Genomic DNA, 15,568 nt, shown 5'->3' with positions numbered 1-15,568 from the left:
CTCTTCACATGAGGTGGCCAAAGTACTGGAGTTTCAGCTTTTGCATCATTCCTTCCAAAGAACACCCAGGACCAATCCCCTTTAGGATGGACTGGTTGGATCTCCTTGCAATCCAAGGGACTCTCAAGAGTCTTCTCCAACACCAAAGTTCAAGGGATTCTCAAAAGTCTTCTCCAACACAGAAGATCAAAAGCATCAATTCTTTGGCTCTCAGCTTTCTTTCTAGTCCAACTCTCACATCTATACATGACCACTGGAAAAACCATAGCATTGACTAGATAGACCTTTGTTGGCAAAGTAATGTCTCTGCTTTTTAATATGCTGTCTCAGTTGGTCATAGCTTTTCTTCCAAAGAACAAGTGTATTTTAATTACATGGCTGCAATCACCATCTGCAGTGATTTTGGAGCCCAAGAAAATAAAGGCTTCCCTGGTAGCTCAGTGATAAAGAGTCCGCCTGCCAAGCAGGAGACATGGGTTCCATCCCTTGATCAGGAAGATCCCCTGTAGTAGGAAATGGCAATCCTCTCCAGTATTCTTGCCTGGGAAACCCCATGGACAGAGGAGCCTGGCAGGCTATAGTCCATGGGGTCTCAAAAGAGTCAGATACGACTTAGCAACTAAACAAACAAGTCACATATTGGATGCCATCGCACTCACTTTATTATCTGTTTTAACTATGTGACACAGCGTTCTAAACTCCTGTGGTCTTACATCATCGCAGACTGATGTGTGTCCTCTGCAGTCAGCTTTAATTCCACTTTGCAATCCTCACCTCTGTGATCAGACCAAAGCTCAGTGTCTACACACCCCAGCCTCACACTGTGAAACCCATAGCAGAGACTCACAGTCTCAAAATGGAATTGCGTCCCCACTGTGTTCTCCTTATCCTTAATGTCTGAATGCTTATTTTCTCTTTGATGAACCATTCACTTTCATATTGGGAATTATTTTCACTTAGCTCCCAAACAGGATTTGATTTTGTACTTTCTTTTGACCACGCTCTCAAGCTTTATTTTGTGTTTTGAGTTGGCAAGAAACTGCAGCGTATATGTTATGCATACATCCAAACCAGCTATCCCCCTCCTACATGCACTGAAATACAGGTTCATTTTCTACCATTATTAGTAAATACAGGTATGACGGAATTTTTGCCTTTCTGTAGTTCTTTTGTGTTTCATGATGCTGCTGCATGCCATTGTTGCTTTCTGCTGTTACCACAACCCTCGGACCAAGAAGCTACTTTTCTAATTTACAAGCGGGTTTATTTCTGTATAATTACAGGACGGGTGTCAAAAGCTCACGTTCCTTTGCTCATGTCCTTCACTTTGCTCTGTGGGTTGTTGGGTTCTGATGCTGCTTCTGGAGACATGAGGACCGTGTTAGTTTTCAGTACAAAACTCACCATTATCTATGAATAGGACGCATGAATCTTTTATTTCCTGTAATAAAAAGCACACCAACAGGAAACTTTGACTTGTGTAACATAATTGCAGGGATTGTAGCAACCCATTACTCTGCTGGGTAGAGCAGCTTCTAAGGTTCACACCCACCATTCTGCTGAAATGAACCGCTCTTTTCCACATTTTACTGAGCTAACAGAGTTGATGGAAAATCTGTTTTCCTATGGCTGAAGGGCTCTGAGGGGTTTAGTCTGTCAATACGGAAGGGCTGCTCTCGTTAGAGCCTCCTCCTCTGCAAGGCGGCCGAGGTGGCTGCATGCGCAGCTGTCTCCACCATTTTTCAGAATCTCCTCCATGACAGCGGGGCGGACCATGAAATGGGAGCTTCACGGTATTAGACCATGAGCTGCAATTATACCAAAAGAGAAAAAATGAGAGGTAGAGGCAAAGTAAGACCTAGTAGAGACAGAAGTGACCTCTGTGCATGTCAGATCTCTGAGAAGGGAAATCCTGCATGTGCCCAGAAGTCCAAATAAATAACACCAAACCTAGAAAAGCTTCTGTCCCTGTAGGCCAAATAACTCCAATTCTGAAACTAGAAGGTTGGCTTTGCAGATGGTCACGTCAAGAAACGATATTAACTGGTAGTGGGATTGTCAATGCTGCAAACTTTTTTTTAAAGAACATTTTTTCACTAACTCAAGAAGCACATATTGATCACCTCTGTGGCTCAGGCTGGATACTACAGGGAGAAAGAAGTAGAAAATATGATTTTTGCTCTCTGAAATCCATAGTGTAGCAAAGAAGGGGAACACGGGAAATAATTATAATAATACAGTAAGTTGGGATAGTTGGGTAGCATCACCAACTCAATGGGCATGAATCTGAGCAAACTCCAAGATAAAGTGAAGGACAGGGGAGCCTGGCTTGCTATAGTCCACAGGGTCACAAAGGGTCAGACATGACTTAGTGGCTGAACAACAACAGCAAAAGTTGGATGTGATGATAAATTCAAGATGTCACAGGAGATCAGGGAAAGTGCATGGCACACACAAAGGGAGGGGACAGAATGCCATCTGGAGGAGGTAACACCTGAGCTGAGCCTTCAAGACTGAGAAGGAACCAGGTCAGATACAGCGTGCAAGTTGGGAGGTGGGTGAGGGGCAGATGGAAACAAAAGGAGATTCCAAAATGAGGAAGCCACACAGAGGAAGATAAGGAGTCTGTACATAGCACCATGGCTGGCGGAAACTGGGCAGCCGTGTGTAGCTGATGATGGGCAAGGAGTAGGGAGAAAAGAGGCTGGGAAAAGTGGGTTCACACATCACATCAGGGAGTTTGCAATGCATTCCCAAGGCATTTCGAGCCATTAGGGGTTTTGACATGGTCAGCTGTGCATTTTAGAGAGATTTCCCTGTTGGCTTGGTAAAGGCTAGATGTAAGATCCCAACACACTGGAAACAGAACCAAAAATTAGCACAGAATCCAGGCAAGAGGTGATGGCCGAGCCAAGATAGCAGAAGGAGTGAAAACTTCAGGCAACACCACAGAATATTCTGGAGGGTCCACCATCAGGCGTTGGGGTGGATACCCAGCAGTGACTACCATGTTTCTGGCTTGGGTGACAATGTAGAAGCAGCTCCAAAGTGGAGAATACAACAGCTAGAGCTAACGTGGAAGGAATGTGTGTTCACTCGGGGCTTCTCAAGTGGCTCAGACAGTAAAGAATCTACCTGCAATGTGGGAGACCCAGGTTTGATCCCTCAGTCGGGAAGATCCCCTGCAGAAGGGAATGCAACCCACTCCAGTATTCTTGCCTGGAGAATTCCATGGAAAGAGGAGTCTGGTGGGCTACAGTCCGTGGGGTTGCAAAGAGTCGGGCAGGACTGGGCAAATCCCTGTCACTCTCAGGCATTTAGTTTGAGGTATTTGTAAGTCAAGGTAAAACTGTCCAGTAAGAAATGCCTGTGTTTAAAGCCAACACAATACTATGAAGCAATTATCCTTCAATTAAAAATAAATAAAATTTTAAGAAAGAAATGCATAAACTTATACTAGACAGCTAACTGTATACATCAATCTGAGCATCATCGACCTAAGGATAGTACTTGAAGTGCTGAAAGCAGATGAAATTACTCAGGAAAAGAGAGAAAATCAGAGAATTCATCCCTGGGACATATAAAGGTTTAGAAATTAGGCAGTCTGCAGAGTCTTCCTGCTGTGGCCATTCTATTGCACTACAATACCTATTAAATATTTTTCATACCAACCTGCATGGTGGTGTTCAGTTGCTATGTCGTGTCCAGCTCTTTGCAACCCCATGGACTGCAGCTCACCAGGCTTCCCTGTCCTTCACTGTCTCCTAGAGCTTGCTCAAACTCATGTCCATTGAATTGGTGATGCCATCCAACTGTCTCATCTTCTATCATCCCCTTCTCCTCCCGCCCTCAATCTTCCCAGGATCAGGATCTTTTCCAGTAACCTGCATGTAATGAATAGAAATTTGTTCTACAAACTCCATATGCAACAAACTTTTATTTTCCCTAAATGAAACAAACCTCCCTGCAATCCCCTATTCACAGGAATATGAGAGATTCAGTTCAGTCTTGCTACTCCCTCATTCTTTGGAATTGTTCACACAGAAACCTTTTGGGATTTACTCAAGACTGACATCCGAGTGAAGGGCAGGAAGGCCACATGTTTCCATTACATACCTAGCTATTCATTTCTCCAGTTCCGGTTATTAGCTTTTAACTTGAACTCCAGTATACTTAGGATGACTCAGGAATAGCCTGTAGACCCAGTAAGGAAAGTCTGAGGAGATTTAGGGATCTAAGGTGGAGACCCTGAAGAGCTTTACAAGAGGACTTGAACCCGATCTCCTCCCCCAAACATCCAAGCATACACAGCTATTTCCAGCATTCCAAAAAAACTAGAATGACCTCTTAAATACTGGTGTGTTTAGATGTTCCATTAACAGATTTGATTATGTCAATTTTCATGACTAATTGGGAAAGTCCAGTTTTTTCACACACACCCCAGTCTATTTGTTGGTCAGCTCACAGCCATGCAGGAGCCCCCCCCAAGGGAGCATGATAACCTTTGGGGTTTGACCATCATATTCTTTTTCAAAAAATGTCTATTGAAGTATAGTTGATTTATAGTTATCCAGGTGTACAGCAAAGTGATTCTAATATATATTAGAATTCTTAGATTCTTAGATTCTTTTCCATTATCAGTTCAGTTCAGTCGCTCAGTTGTGTCCGACTCTCTGCGACCCCATGAATCACAGCACGCCAGGCCTCCTTGTCCATTACCAACTCCCAGAGTTCACTCAGACTCACGTCCATTGAGTCAGTGATGCCATCCAGCCATCTCATCCTCGGTCATCCCCTTCTCCTCCTGCCCCCAATTCCTCCAAGCATCAAAGTCTTTTCCAATGAGTCAACCCTTCACATGAGGTGGCCAAAGTACTGGAGCTTCAGCTTTAGCATCATTCGTTCCAAAGAAATCCCGGGGCTGATCTCCTTCAGAATGGACTGGTTGGATCTCCTTGCAGTCCAAGGGACTCTCAAGAATCTTCTCCAACACCACAGTTCAAAAGCATCAATTCTTCGGTGCTCAGCCTTCTTCTCAGTCCAATTCTCACATCCATACATGACCACAGGAAAAACCATAGCCTTGACTAGACGGACCTCAGTTGGCCAAGTAATGTCTCTGCTTTTGAATATGCTGTCTAGGTTGGTCATAACTTTTCTTCCAAGGAGTAAGCATCTTTTAATTTCATGGCTACAGTGATTACAAAATATTGAGTTCACTTCCTATATAGTAGGTCCTCCTTGGTTAACTATTTCATATATAGTAGTGTATACCAAAGAAGGCAATGGGAACCCACTCCAGTACTCTTGCCTGGAAAATCCCATGGATGGAGCCTGGTGGGCTGCAGTCCATGGGGTCATGAAGAGTGGGACACGACTGAGCGACTTCACTTTCACTTTTCACTTTCATGCATTGGAAAAGGAAATGGCAACCCACTCCAGTGTTCTTGCCTGGAGAATCCCAGGGATGGCGGAGCCCAGTGGGCTGCCGTTTATGGGGTCACACAGAGTCAGACATGACTGAAGCAACTTAGCAGCAGCAGCAGCAGCAGCAGTGTATACATATTAATCCCAAACTCCTAATTTATCACTATCCCTGTCTGTCCCCTTTGGTAACTGTAAGTTTGTTTTCCATGTCTATGGATCTATTTTGGTTTGTAAATAAGTTCATTTGTATCTTTTTTTTTTTTTAGATTCCACATATAAGCAATATCATATGATATTTGTCTTTCTCTGTTTGACTTACTTCACTTAGTATGGTAATCTCTAGATCCATCCATGTTGATGCAAGTGGCGTTATTTCACTCTTCTTATGGCTGAGTAATATCCCATTGTGTGTATATACCATATCTTCCTTACCACTCATCTGTCAGTGGACATTTAGTTTGCTTCCATTTCTTGCCTATTGTAAGCAGTGTTGCCATGAACATTGGAGTGTGTCTGTGTTTTTGAATTAGAGTTTTCTCTGGATATAGGCTTAGGAGTGAACTTGCAGGATCATATAGTAACTCTATTTTTAGTTTTTTAAGGGACTGTTTTCCACAGTGGCTGTGCCAGGTTACATTCCCAACAACAGTGTAGGAGGGTGCCTTTTTCTCCACATCCTCTCTAGAATTTATTATTTGTCTCTTGGCCATGTCCCTTGAAATGTTTATTTAGAAATTTTGACCATTTTTTGATTGGGCCATTAATTTTTTTTATTTTTTTGATATTGAGCTGTATAAGCTGAGGGTTGTTATTTTTTATATTGAGCTGTATGAGCCATTTGCATGTTTTAGAAATTAATCCCTTCTTAGTCACATTGTTTGCAAATATCTTCTTCCATCCTGGAGACTGTCTTTTCATTTTGTTCATCATTTCCTTTGCTGTGAAAAAGCTTTTAAGTAGGACCCATTTGTTTATTTTTGTTTTTGTTTCCATGACTCTCGGAGAGGAATCCAAAAAACCATTGCTGCATTTACATCAGAGAGTATTCTACTTGTGTTTTCTTCTAGGAATTTTATAGTATTCAGTCTTCCATTTCGATCTTCAATCCATTTTGAGTTTATTTTTTATTTGGTGTTGGAGCATGTTCTAATTTCATTTTTTTACAACCTTAGGTAGGTTCCGTTTTCCCAGCACTACTTATTGAAGAGACTGTCCCTCTTTTCTCCACTGTATATTCTTGCCCCTTTGTCATAGATTAATTGACTATAAGTGCATAGATTTGTGTCTGGGCTTTCTATCCTGTTCTGTTGATCTATGTGTCTCTTCTTGTTCTACTACAATACTGTTTTGATGACTGTAGCTTTATAGTATAGTCTGAAGTCAGGAAGCATGATTCTTCCAGCTCCATCCCTTGCTCTCAAGATTGTTTTGGCTATTCAAGGTCTTTTATGTTTCCATACACATTTTAAAAGTTTTTGTTCCAGTTCTGTGAAAAAAAAAAAAAATGCTTTGGTAGTTTGATAGGAATTGCTTTGAATCTATAGATTGCCTTGGGCAATATGGCCATTTTCATAATAACTGATTCTTCCAATCCAGGAACATGGTATATCTGTCCATCTGTTTCTGTCATCTTCAGTCTATTTCATCAGCACCTTACAGTTTTCAGAATACAGGCCTTTTGCTTCCTTGGGTAGGTTTATCCCTAGGTGTTTTATTCTTTTTGACGCAATGGTAAATAGAGCCATTTTCTCAATATCTCTTTCTGATCTCTCACTGTCAGTGTCATATTCTTTTTCTCTGTGGGACCCCATCCCCATTCTTGCCCAAAGGAACCAAGTCACAAAGAGACACAGGGTGAAAACTTTATATTATTGACTCCTCTCACGAGGTTATCACATCACCTGTTTGGGTTGTAGCCATGGAAACTGCATGCTGGAGAGGATGAAACCCTGCAGAGGGAATGGGTAGCTCCAGGGCAGGTCTTAACTTGCAGCCCTTGGTTCTGGGTTGAGCTCGCCCCATAGAATGAGGCTGTTAGCAGAACAAAGCTACACTTACCTCTCCTGAATGCACAAAACGGTTTAATTAAGGAAGTAATTTTTTTTTTCTACCCATAAGAACACCTCTACAAATAGACTCAAATCTGCATGCAAATGAAGCCATCTGGTTTGTTGTTGTAAATAGCACCCAGCCATAGTAAACAATAGAGGCCTCATTACATAACTCAAAGAATGCTCCAATTTTCTAACCTCTGGGTCACTAAGAGTTTTCGGAGTAATTAGTCCCCTCAGAGCTAGCACTTAGGTTGGAAAGCGCCTTCCACTTTAACCAGAAGCTATGGCTGTGCTTCCCGGTGCAATCCCAGCGCAGGGCCCCTTGGTGGCTCTGAGAAAACTGCTGAGTCTGGGAGGGCGTGGACGTGTCCACTGGCATCCAGGCTGCTCCAGTGGCCACACACCCCCCTAAGCCACAGCTGGGGGAGCCACGCACAGTCTCCTCCTTGTCAGCTCAGTGCCAGCTCTTCCAGTTGCTGCCTCGCCACCTTTTGCTAGTTCCCTGCGCCCCCTCTGGGGAGGAAGGGAGGCTAGCAGGGGTGGACGCAGCAAGGCGAGGCCGCGGCTTCTCCGGGTCTCTGGCCACCGCGTGCCGTGGGTCATCACTCACGTGATCCTGTGTGTGGTATTTGGGTAACTCTGCTTTCTTGCTGTTTCTCTGTCACTCAGTCATGTCTGACTTTTTGCTCAGCTATTCCTTTCATCAGACTTTTTATGTAATGGCTTCTCTGCAAAACCCTATGTCACAGTGTCGGGGCTCAAGGAGCGTTCTCATTTGCGTGTCTGAATGGATGTTTTCTAAAGTCAATAACGAGGCAAAAGGAGAGGCTGTGCACAGCTTTGAATTCCAGTGAATGGGGGACAGAGAAGTGAGGAAAACAGGACAAAAGGCAGCTGGGCGTGGGTCAGGGACGTGCCAGCGGCTGGAGAGGCCGGGGTTGTGGGTGAGCGCTCTGTCTGCTTGGGAAGTCTGCTGCCTCCCCGCTCAGAGAAGGGGGCTCAGGAGAAGCTCAGGGTGGTCGGGTCATACGTTTAAGGAAGGAGGTCCTCTCCCAGCCTCCCAGCTCCTTGGCCAAGCCCTGGACAGCGAATGAATGAGACGCTGAAGCCCCCTGTTTGGTGGTGGAATAATCCTGTGTTGAACAGTTATTTTGTGCTCAGCCCCTGAATAATCTCCTGGGATTCCAACAATCTTTAAAAGAGATTCCAATGTTATTCCCTTGTAGAAATGAGGACATTGGGATTTAGGAAGATAAGACAACTGTCCAGACTCGCCCCAGTGGACAGGGGTGATGAAGCCGGATTCTGATTCCGGAGTCTGCAAGGCAACCAGTGCAGCCCCGGAGTTCACCTGCTGTGTCCCCTGTATGCCCCGCCCCTCCTCACCACCATCCTGGAGGGAACCTCAGGGTATCACGTGTTCGGTCTCTTCCTTACTGACAGTACAGGAAAGTCTGTAAGTCCAGACTGTTGATGGGCAGATGAAAGCTGAGAAACTCCACAAGGTTCAGGAATTGGAGTTGTCAGAAGGCTGGGGGAGGAGAGGCTCAGAACAGGTTTGGTTAAAAGTCTGTGTAGACATCAGCCTGGCGTGCTGCAGTCCACGGGTTTGCGAAGAGTCGGACACGACTGAGCGACTGAACTATAGACATCAGCTGTGTAGACACCAGTTATAACCAACTTCACCTCCTCCCACCCCCCAGGTGACTATCCTATTCTACCCCAGAGGGAGGTGAGAGGTTACATTCCAGACACGAGGCACCAAAGAAGGTGGAGGTGACACTCCTTCATTAGAACAGAATAAAAACATGGAAATCTATGTAAGTGTGAACCTGCTCAGCCTCCAGGACACTGACCACCACATATACATGCCTCATGAAACTTCAGGATCCTTCTCTCAAGAAATTGAATGATCTGTAATCAAAAGATAAAAGCCACAGTTACTGACGCTTGGGGTCCCTTAGATGAGATGGGGAACTCATCCTTATTGTGGTGCGACCGACTGCTGAGCAGACCATCACTCCTAGACACACACTCACTGAGCACCAGACAGTCTCTAGAGTGTCACTGTTCAATGTGAGTGTTGTAGGAAGACTCGCCAACCAGGCAACGTGAAAAAGGAGCCTGAACTAACAGTAGGGCAGGAAGAGACAGCGACAACGCAGACGACAAAAGGAAGCTTTTAGCGATTAAGTCAATATTCTCAGGCAGATAAGAGAAGATAACGCACCCCAAACTGAACAAAACCTACAACAGCATGCTCCAAAAATGAGGCCCCTCAGAAGACAAGGAGCAACACTGAGAAATTTAAAATATGATTGCTGAAACAAAAAAACAATAGCAGTGTCGGAAATAAAGCTAAAGGAACTTCCAAGGAAGTCAACCCAAAGAATAAAGATCAAAATTAGGAATGCAAAGGATCAAGAGAAAGAGATAAATATAAAACTTAAAAGTTATGACCAACCTAGATAGTATATTCAAAAGCAGAGACATCACTTTGCTGACTAAGGTCCGTCTAGTCAAGGCTATGGTTTTTCCTGTGGTCATGTATGGATGTGAGAGTTGGACTGTGAAGAAGGCTGAGCGCTGAAGAATTGATGCTTTTGAACTGTGGTGTTGGAGAAGACTCCTGAGAGTCCCTTGGACTGCAAGGAGATCCAACCAGTCCATTCTGAAGGAGATCAACCCTGGCATTTCTTTGGAAGGAATGATGCTAAAGCTGAAGCTCCAGTACTTTGGCCACCTCATGCGAAGAGTGGACTCATTGGAAAAGACTCTGATGCTGGGAGGGATTGGGGGCAGGAGGAGAAGGGGATGACCGAGGATGAGATGGCTGGATGGCATCACTGACTCGATGGACGTGAGTCTGAGTGAACTCCAGTAGATGGTGATGGACAGGGAGGCCTGGCGTGCTGCGATCCATGGGGTCACAGAGAGTCGGACACGACTGAGTGACTGAACTGAACTGAACAGGTGTTTAAGAAAGAGGGCTCAGAGAAACTATCGAAATCCAGACCTGATGTGGGAAAGATATACATCAAGGTCATTGTATGAACTTTCTTTTTTTTCTTTTTTTAACTTTTTTTTTTTTAAGATTTTTCTCATGTGGACCATTTTTAAAGTCTCTATTGAATTTTTTACAATATTGCTTCTCTTTTATGCTTTGGTTTTTTGGCCATAGGATCTTAGCACCCCAACCAGGGATGGAACCCTCACCCCCTGCATTGAAAGGTGAAGTCTTAACCGCTGGACTGCCGGGGAGTCCCTATATGAATGTTCAATTAAGGGAGTTAAAGGAAATATCCTCTAAGCTTCCAGAAAGAAAAAAAGATATGAGTAACTCAGGAGATCAGTTTCTCTATGGGTCCTGGCTGAGTTTCATTAACAGAAAGAAAGCATATGAGTTTATTTAACAAGGGTTTTTACATGACACAGGAACCTTCGTGATGAAATGAAGACCTGAAGAAATGCTTAAATTTCAGTGTTTTGATGCTTGGTTTGTCAGACTATTTTGGGGGGCTCCAAAACCACTGCAGATGGTGACTGCAGCCATGAAATTAAAAGAAGCTTACCCCTTGGAAGAAAAGTTATGACCAACTTAGATAGCATATTTAAAAGCAGAGACGTTACTTTGCCAACAAATGTCCATCTAGTCAAGGCTATGGTTTTTCCAGTGGTCATGTATGGATGTGAGAGTTGGACTGTGAAGAAAGCTGAGCACTGAAGAATTGATGCTTTTGAACTGTGGTGTTGGAGAAGACTCTTGAGAGTCCCTTGGACTGCAAGGAGATCAACCAGTCCATTCTGAAGGAGATCAACCCTGGGATTTCTTTAGAAGGAATGATGCAAAAGCTGAAACTCCAGTACTTTGGCCACCTCATGTGAAGAGTTGACTCTTTGGAAAAGACTCTGATGCTGGGAGGAATTGGGGGCAGGAGGAGAAGGGGACAACCGAGGATGAGATGGCTGGATGGCATCACTGACTCAATGGACGTGAGTCTGAGTGAACTCCAGGAGTTGGTGATGGACAGGGAGGCCTGGCATGCTACAATTCATGGGATCGCAGAGAGTCGGACACGACTGAGCGAGTGAACTGAACTGAGCTGAACTGAGGAAGTCAAGAAAAGATGGGATGACAGTGTTAGTTGAGTGGAGTCAGCCGTGCAAGGCCTGTCCCTCAGCTGCCCCTCTGCCCTCTGTCTTTGGAGATGGTGGGTGGTGGTGGTAGTTTGGCTGCTCAGTCGTGGCTGACTCTTTGCAACCCCGTGGATGGTAGCCCTCCAGACTACTCTATCTGTGGGCTTCTCCAGGCAAGAATACTGGAATGGGTTGCCATTTCCTTCTGCAGGGGATCTTTTCAACCCAGGGATAGAACCTGCATCTCCTGCATTGCAGGCAGATTCCTTTACTCCAGGAAGGAGGACACATCACATGAGATTCTCCTGGCCTGCTTCAGAGGAAGCCCAGGAAGTCCTCTGCACCTGCCTTGCCTCACATCTCTTCGGGTGGAAATGCTCAGTCTCCCAAGGTGTCATATTTGGGGTAGCACATCCCGAACCCCATCAGTGACATGCATGATGTAGTGGTCGGAAGGCTTTTGTTTTCTCAATAACAACCCCGAGCACCTGAAGACAGTAGAGAAATGCCTTTAAAATTCCCCACGGAAATAATTTTCTGGAGTGTCTCAATTGCATGTGAAAGCTGAGTAATGACTCTTCAGAGGAGCAGGGATTTAGGAAGTTGACCTCATACATCCCTTTTCTCAAGGAGCTACTTGAGTATGTGCTCCATGAAAATAAGGGTGTAGATCCAGAAAGAGGGAACATCCAAACTCAGAGAGGCCCAGGAATTAAAGGACTTCATGTGAACAATGGACAAAAGGAAGCCCCTGCAAAAAGGGCAAGAAGAAGGCCCCCACCCAGCAGCTGGGCAGCTGCCCTGAGAAGAACCAGCATGGACGGATGGGGTGCTGTCAGGCAATGCCCTCAGGGGACAAAAATGTGACTGATGGACAGCCTGATGTGTCAAATGTCAGAAAATTTTTAAGAAGAGTTTTTCAAGTGTGTTAGAGAATTTGTAAAGAATTCATGACAGATACAAACAAAAGTAAGCAAATGGAAAAAAAAAAAAGTAACTCTAGGGAAACAAAAAATTATACAAAACAAGAAAATATAATTAGATTTCACTTCTTGGCTCATTAGTGAATTATACTTAGATAGTCCTAAAGAACGGGCAAAAGTGGAGGCAGTGACAGATTTTATTTTCTTGGACTCCCAAATCACTGCAGACGGTAACTGCAGCCCTGGAATTAAAAAACGCTTGCTCCTTGGAAGGAAAGCTATGACAGTATCTCAGCTTTTCAATATGCTGTCTTGGTTTGTCATAGTTTTTGTCACTTTGCCAGCAAAGGTCCGTGTAGTCAAAGCTATATTTTTCCCAGTAGTCATATACGGATGTGAGAATTGGACCATAAACAAGGCTGAGTGCCAAAGAATCGATGCTTTTGAATTGTGGTCCTGGAGAAGATTCTTAAGAGTCCCTTGGACTGCAAGGAGAGATCAAACCAGTCAATCCTAAAGGAAATCAGTCCTGAATATTCATTGGAAGGACTGATGCTGAAGCTGAATCTCAGATACTTTGGCCACCTGATACAAAGAGCCAACTTATTAGAAAAGACCCTAGTGCTGGAAAAGATTGAAGGCAGGAGAAGAAAGGGACAACAGAAGATAAGATGGCTAGATAGCATCACCGACTCAATGGACACAAACTTGAGCAAACTCCAGGAGACAGTGGTGGACAGAGGAGCCTGGCGTGCTACAGTCCATGGGGTTGCAAAGAGTCAGACATAGTAACTGAACAGCAACAAAAAGTCCTAAAGATATAAATATTATATTTCAATATACCCCAAATCTGTGATCTTGCTATTTCAGAACAACAGGGGGTTAGGCTTGTAAAAGTGCTCAGTTCTCATCTTGCATTCAGGAAAGTCAGTAGAGACTATTTAAAATGCATAAATTAATAAGCAGCTAGCAAGTCTATTTTAGAAATTCTGGGATACAAGAAGAGTTGTCCCTAAGAAATTGGGTTTGTGGGGGGAGGCGTGGAGCAGGGAATGGCATTTTGCTATATTCCTTCTAGCACCACTTGGCTTTTAAAGCCATGTACGTGTAATATTTTGTTAGAAGTTGAAATTAGGCTTACAATTAATGGCTGCCCATCAAGAAAAAAATATAGTTAGAGATCTTGAAGGCAGAATCCCATGCTAAATAATCACTGATGAGATTAAAGTGATTGCATGTTAAAGAATTTGGCTGAGTGCATTTTCTAGAAGTGATTGACTGAGGTTTGAAGTGACCTCACTCCCCTGCACCGTCTGGAGGTACCTCCCTGGTTCTTCGTCCCTGGTTCTTCCTCCCTCCTGAGAGGAGCCCAGGCCTTGCCCAGAAGGTACTTTAAAAGCTTCTCACATGGTCAGCTGGTTTCCAAACTGGCAGAACCCTCAACCTCACCCCAGTGGTTTTGCTCAGACTTTGCTGCTGACTGTTGCCTCTGCCCGGGGTTGGATCCCTCACCCCTGTCCACAGCCTCTTTATTCTGTTACTGTGGCCCAACCAGCCTCTTCCACCTCAGATGTTCTGCTTCACGCTTCCCGTCTCAGTCTCCATCCTTGCCCGCTCTGCCTGTCCACACTGGCCGTCCCACCATCTGCCGTGGAACACGCCTGCCATCCAGCAAATCTCGTTCCCAGCTTGGTGTTCTCAGCCAGAATCACTTCACCCTTGCAGCTCTGACCTTGAGAACAAGTACAGATTGCAGCCATTTCAACAACCTTAAGGGTATAAGCATCATCAGTCTTGCAAATGCGCGGCATCATTCAATGAGGTCTCTGGGAAATAATAGGAATTAAGTCATGGATAAGGGAAATTATGGTTCACCAGTGGGAGCTGTGTCCAGTTATAATAGGTGCTAAAGCAGCATTCACTTTTATTTATATTTATTTGGTATCTTTAATACTCATGTTACTATAAAGTAGATTTTTGTCCCATGAGGGTTTTGCATATAGAGTGGAATTGGATATAACTTATCCAATTGTTTCACATACCCATTGATTTAATAATTATTTATTGAGTACTTAATATGTTGTGGAGCCAAAGGTTACAGAGATGAAATGGTTTTCTCCCAGCTTTCAAGGAGCTTATGGTCAGCTGGGAACAATAGAAACAAACAGTAATAATGCTCTAATGTCCACGCATCAGAGAGTGCAAGGAGCACTAGAAAAGGCACTCATGTTATTTCGTTTCAACCAGAAATCCTGAGATTGGACAGCAATTCACAAGAACAGAGTCCCATAGAAGTTCATCAGGGTCTGGAGTAGTGGCACCCAAACTTTCTTATTATGCCCCTGCTCACTGAAGCCTTTAACCTCACATCCCGAAAAGCTTATTCATGAATTCTATCCATGCTCCACTGTTCAGTTCAGTCGCTCAGTTGTGTCCAACTCTTTGCGACCCCATGGACCACAGCACGCCAGGCTTCCCTGTCCATCACCAACTCCCGGAGTTTGCTCAAACTCAAGTCCATCGAGTTGGTGATAACATCCACACTTCTCATCCTCTGTCATCCCCTTCTCCTCCTGCCCTCAATCTTTCCCAGCATCAGAGTCTTTTCCAGTGAGTCAGTTCTTTGCATCAGGTGGCCAAAGTATTTGAGCTTCCACTTCAGCAACAGTCCTTTCAATGGATATTCAGAACTTATTTCCTTTAGGATTGACTGGTTGGATCTCCTTGCAGTCCAAGGGACTCTCAAGAGTCTTCTCCATGTTCTACTAAACTCCTATATTATGTACATTATCAAGTATAACTTAAATAAATATTGTAAAGAATGAGGGGTTTTTTTTAAATTTCTAAATAGACTTTCTGGTCTCCTCTGCTTGTGCCCCAGTGGCTCTCTCCTTCAGCACCTCCCCGGAGTAGACACCTCACCTGGCACCACCAGTCAGGTCCAGGGTTGACTCCTCACTGTTACTGATCAGAGATCTGCACTTAGACATCAACAGGGGGCTGAAGAAGGAAGATGTGGTACACACA

General features: G+C 44.3%; 1 protein-coding gene across 1 annotated transcript in view; it reads left to right on the top strand.

Moving 5' to 3' along the window:
* The window catches only part of CNTNAP2 (contactin associated protein-like 2), a 2,354,843-nt gene that overhangs the window by 2,040,528 nt on the left and 298,747 nt on the right, over positions 1-15,568 (top strand). The window lies entirely within an intron of this gene.

Source organism: Capra hircus, chromosome 4, assembly GCF_001704415.2.
Source record: "Capra hircus breed San Clemente chromosome 4, ASM170441v1, whole genome shotgun sequence".
NCBI lineage: Eukaryota > Metazoa > Chordata > Mammalia > Artiodactyla > Bovidae > Capra > Capra hircus.
The sequence above is the reverse complement of the archived record's forward strand: the minus strand, read 5'-3'. Positions and strand labels throughout refer to the sequence as shown.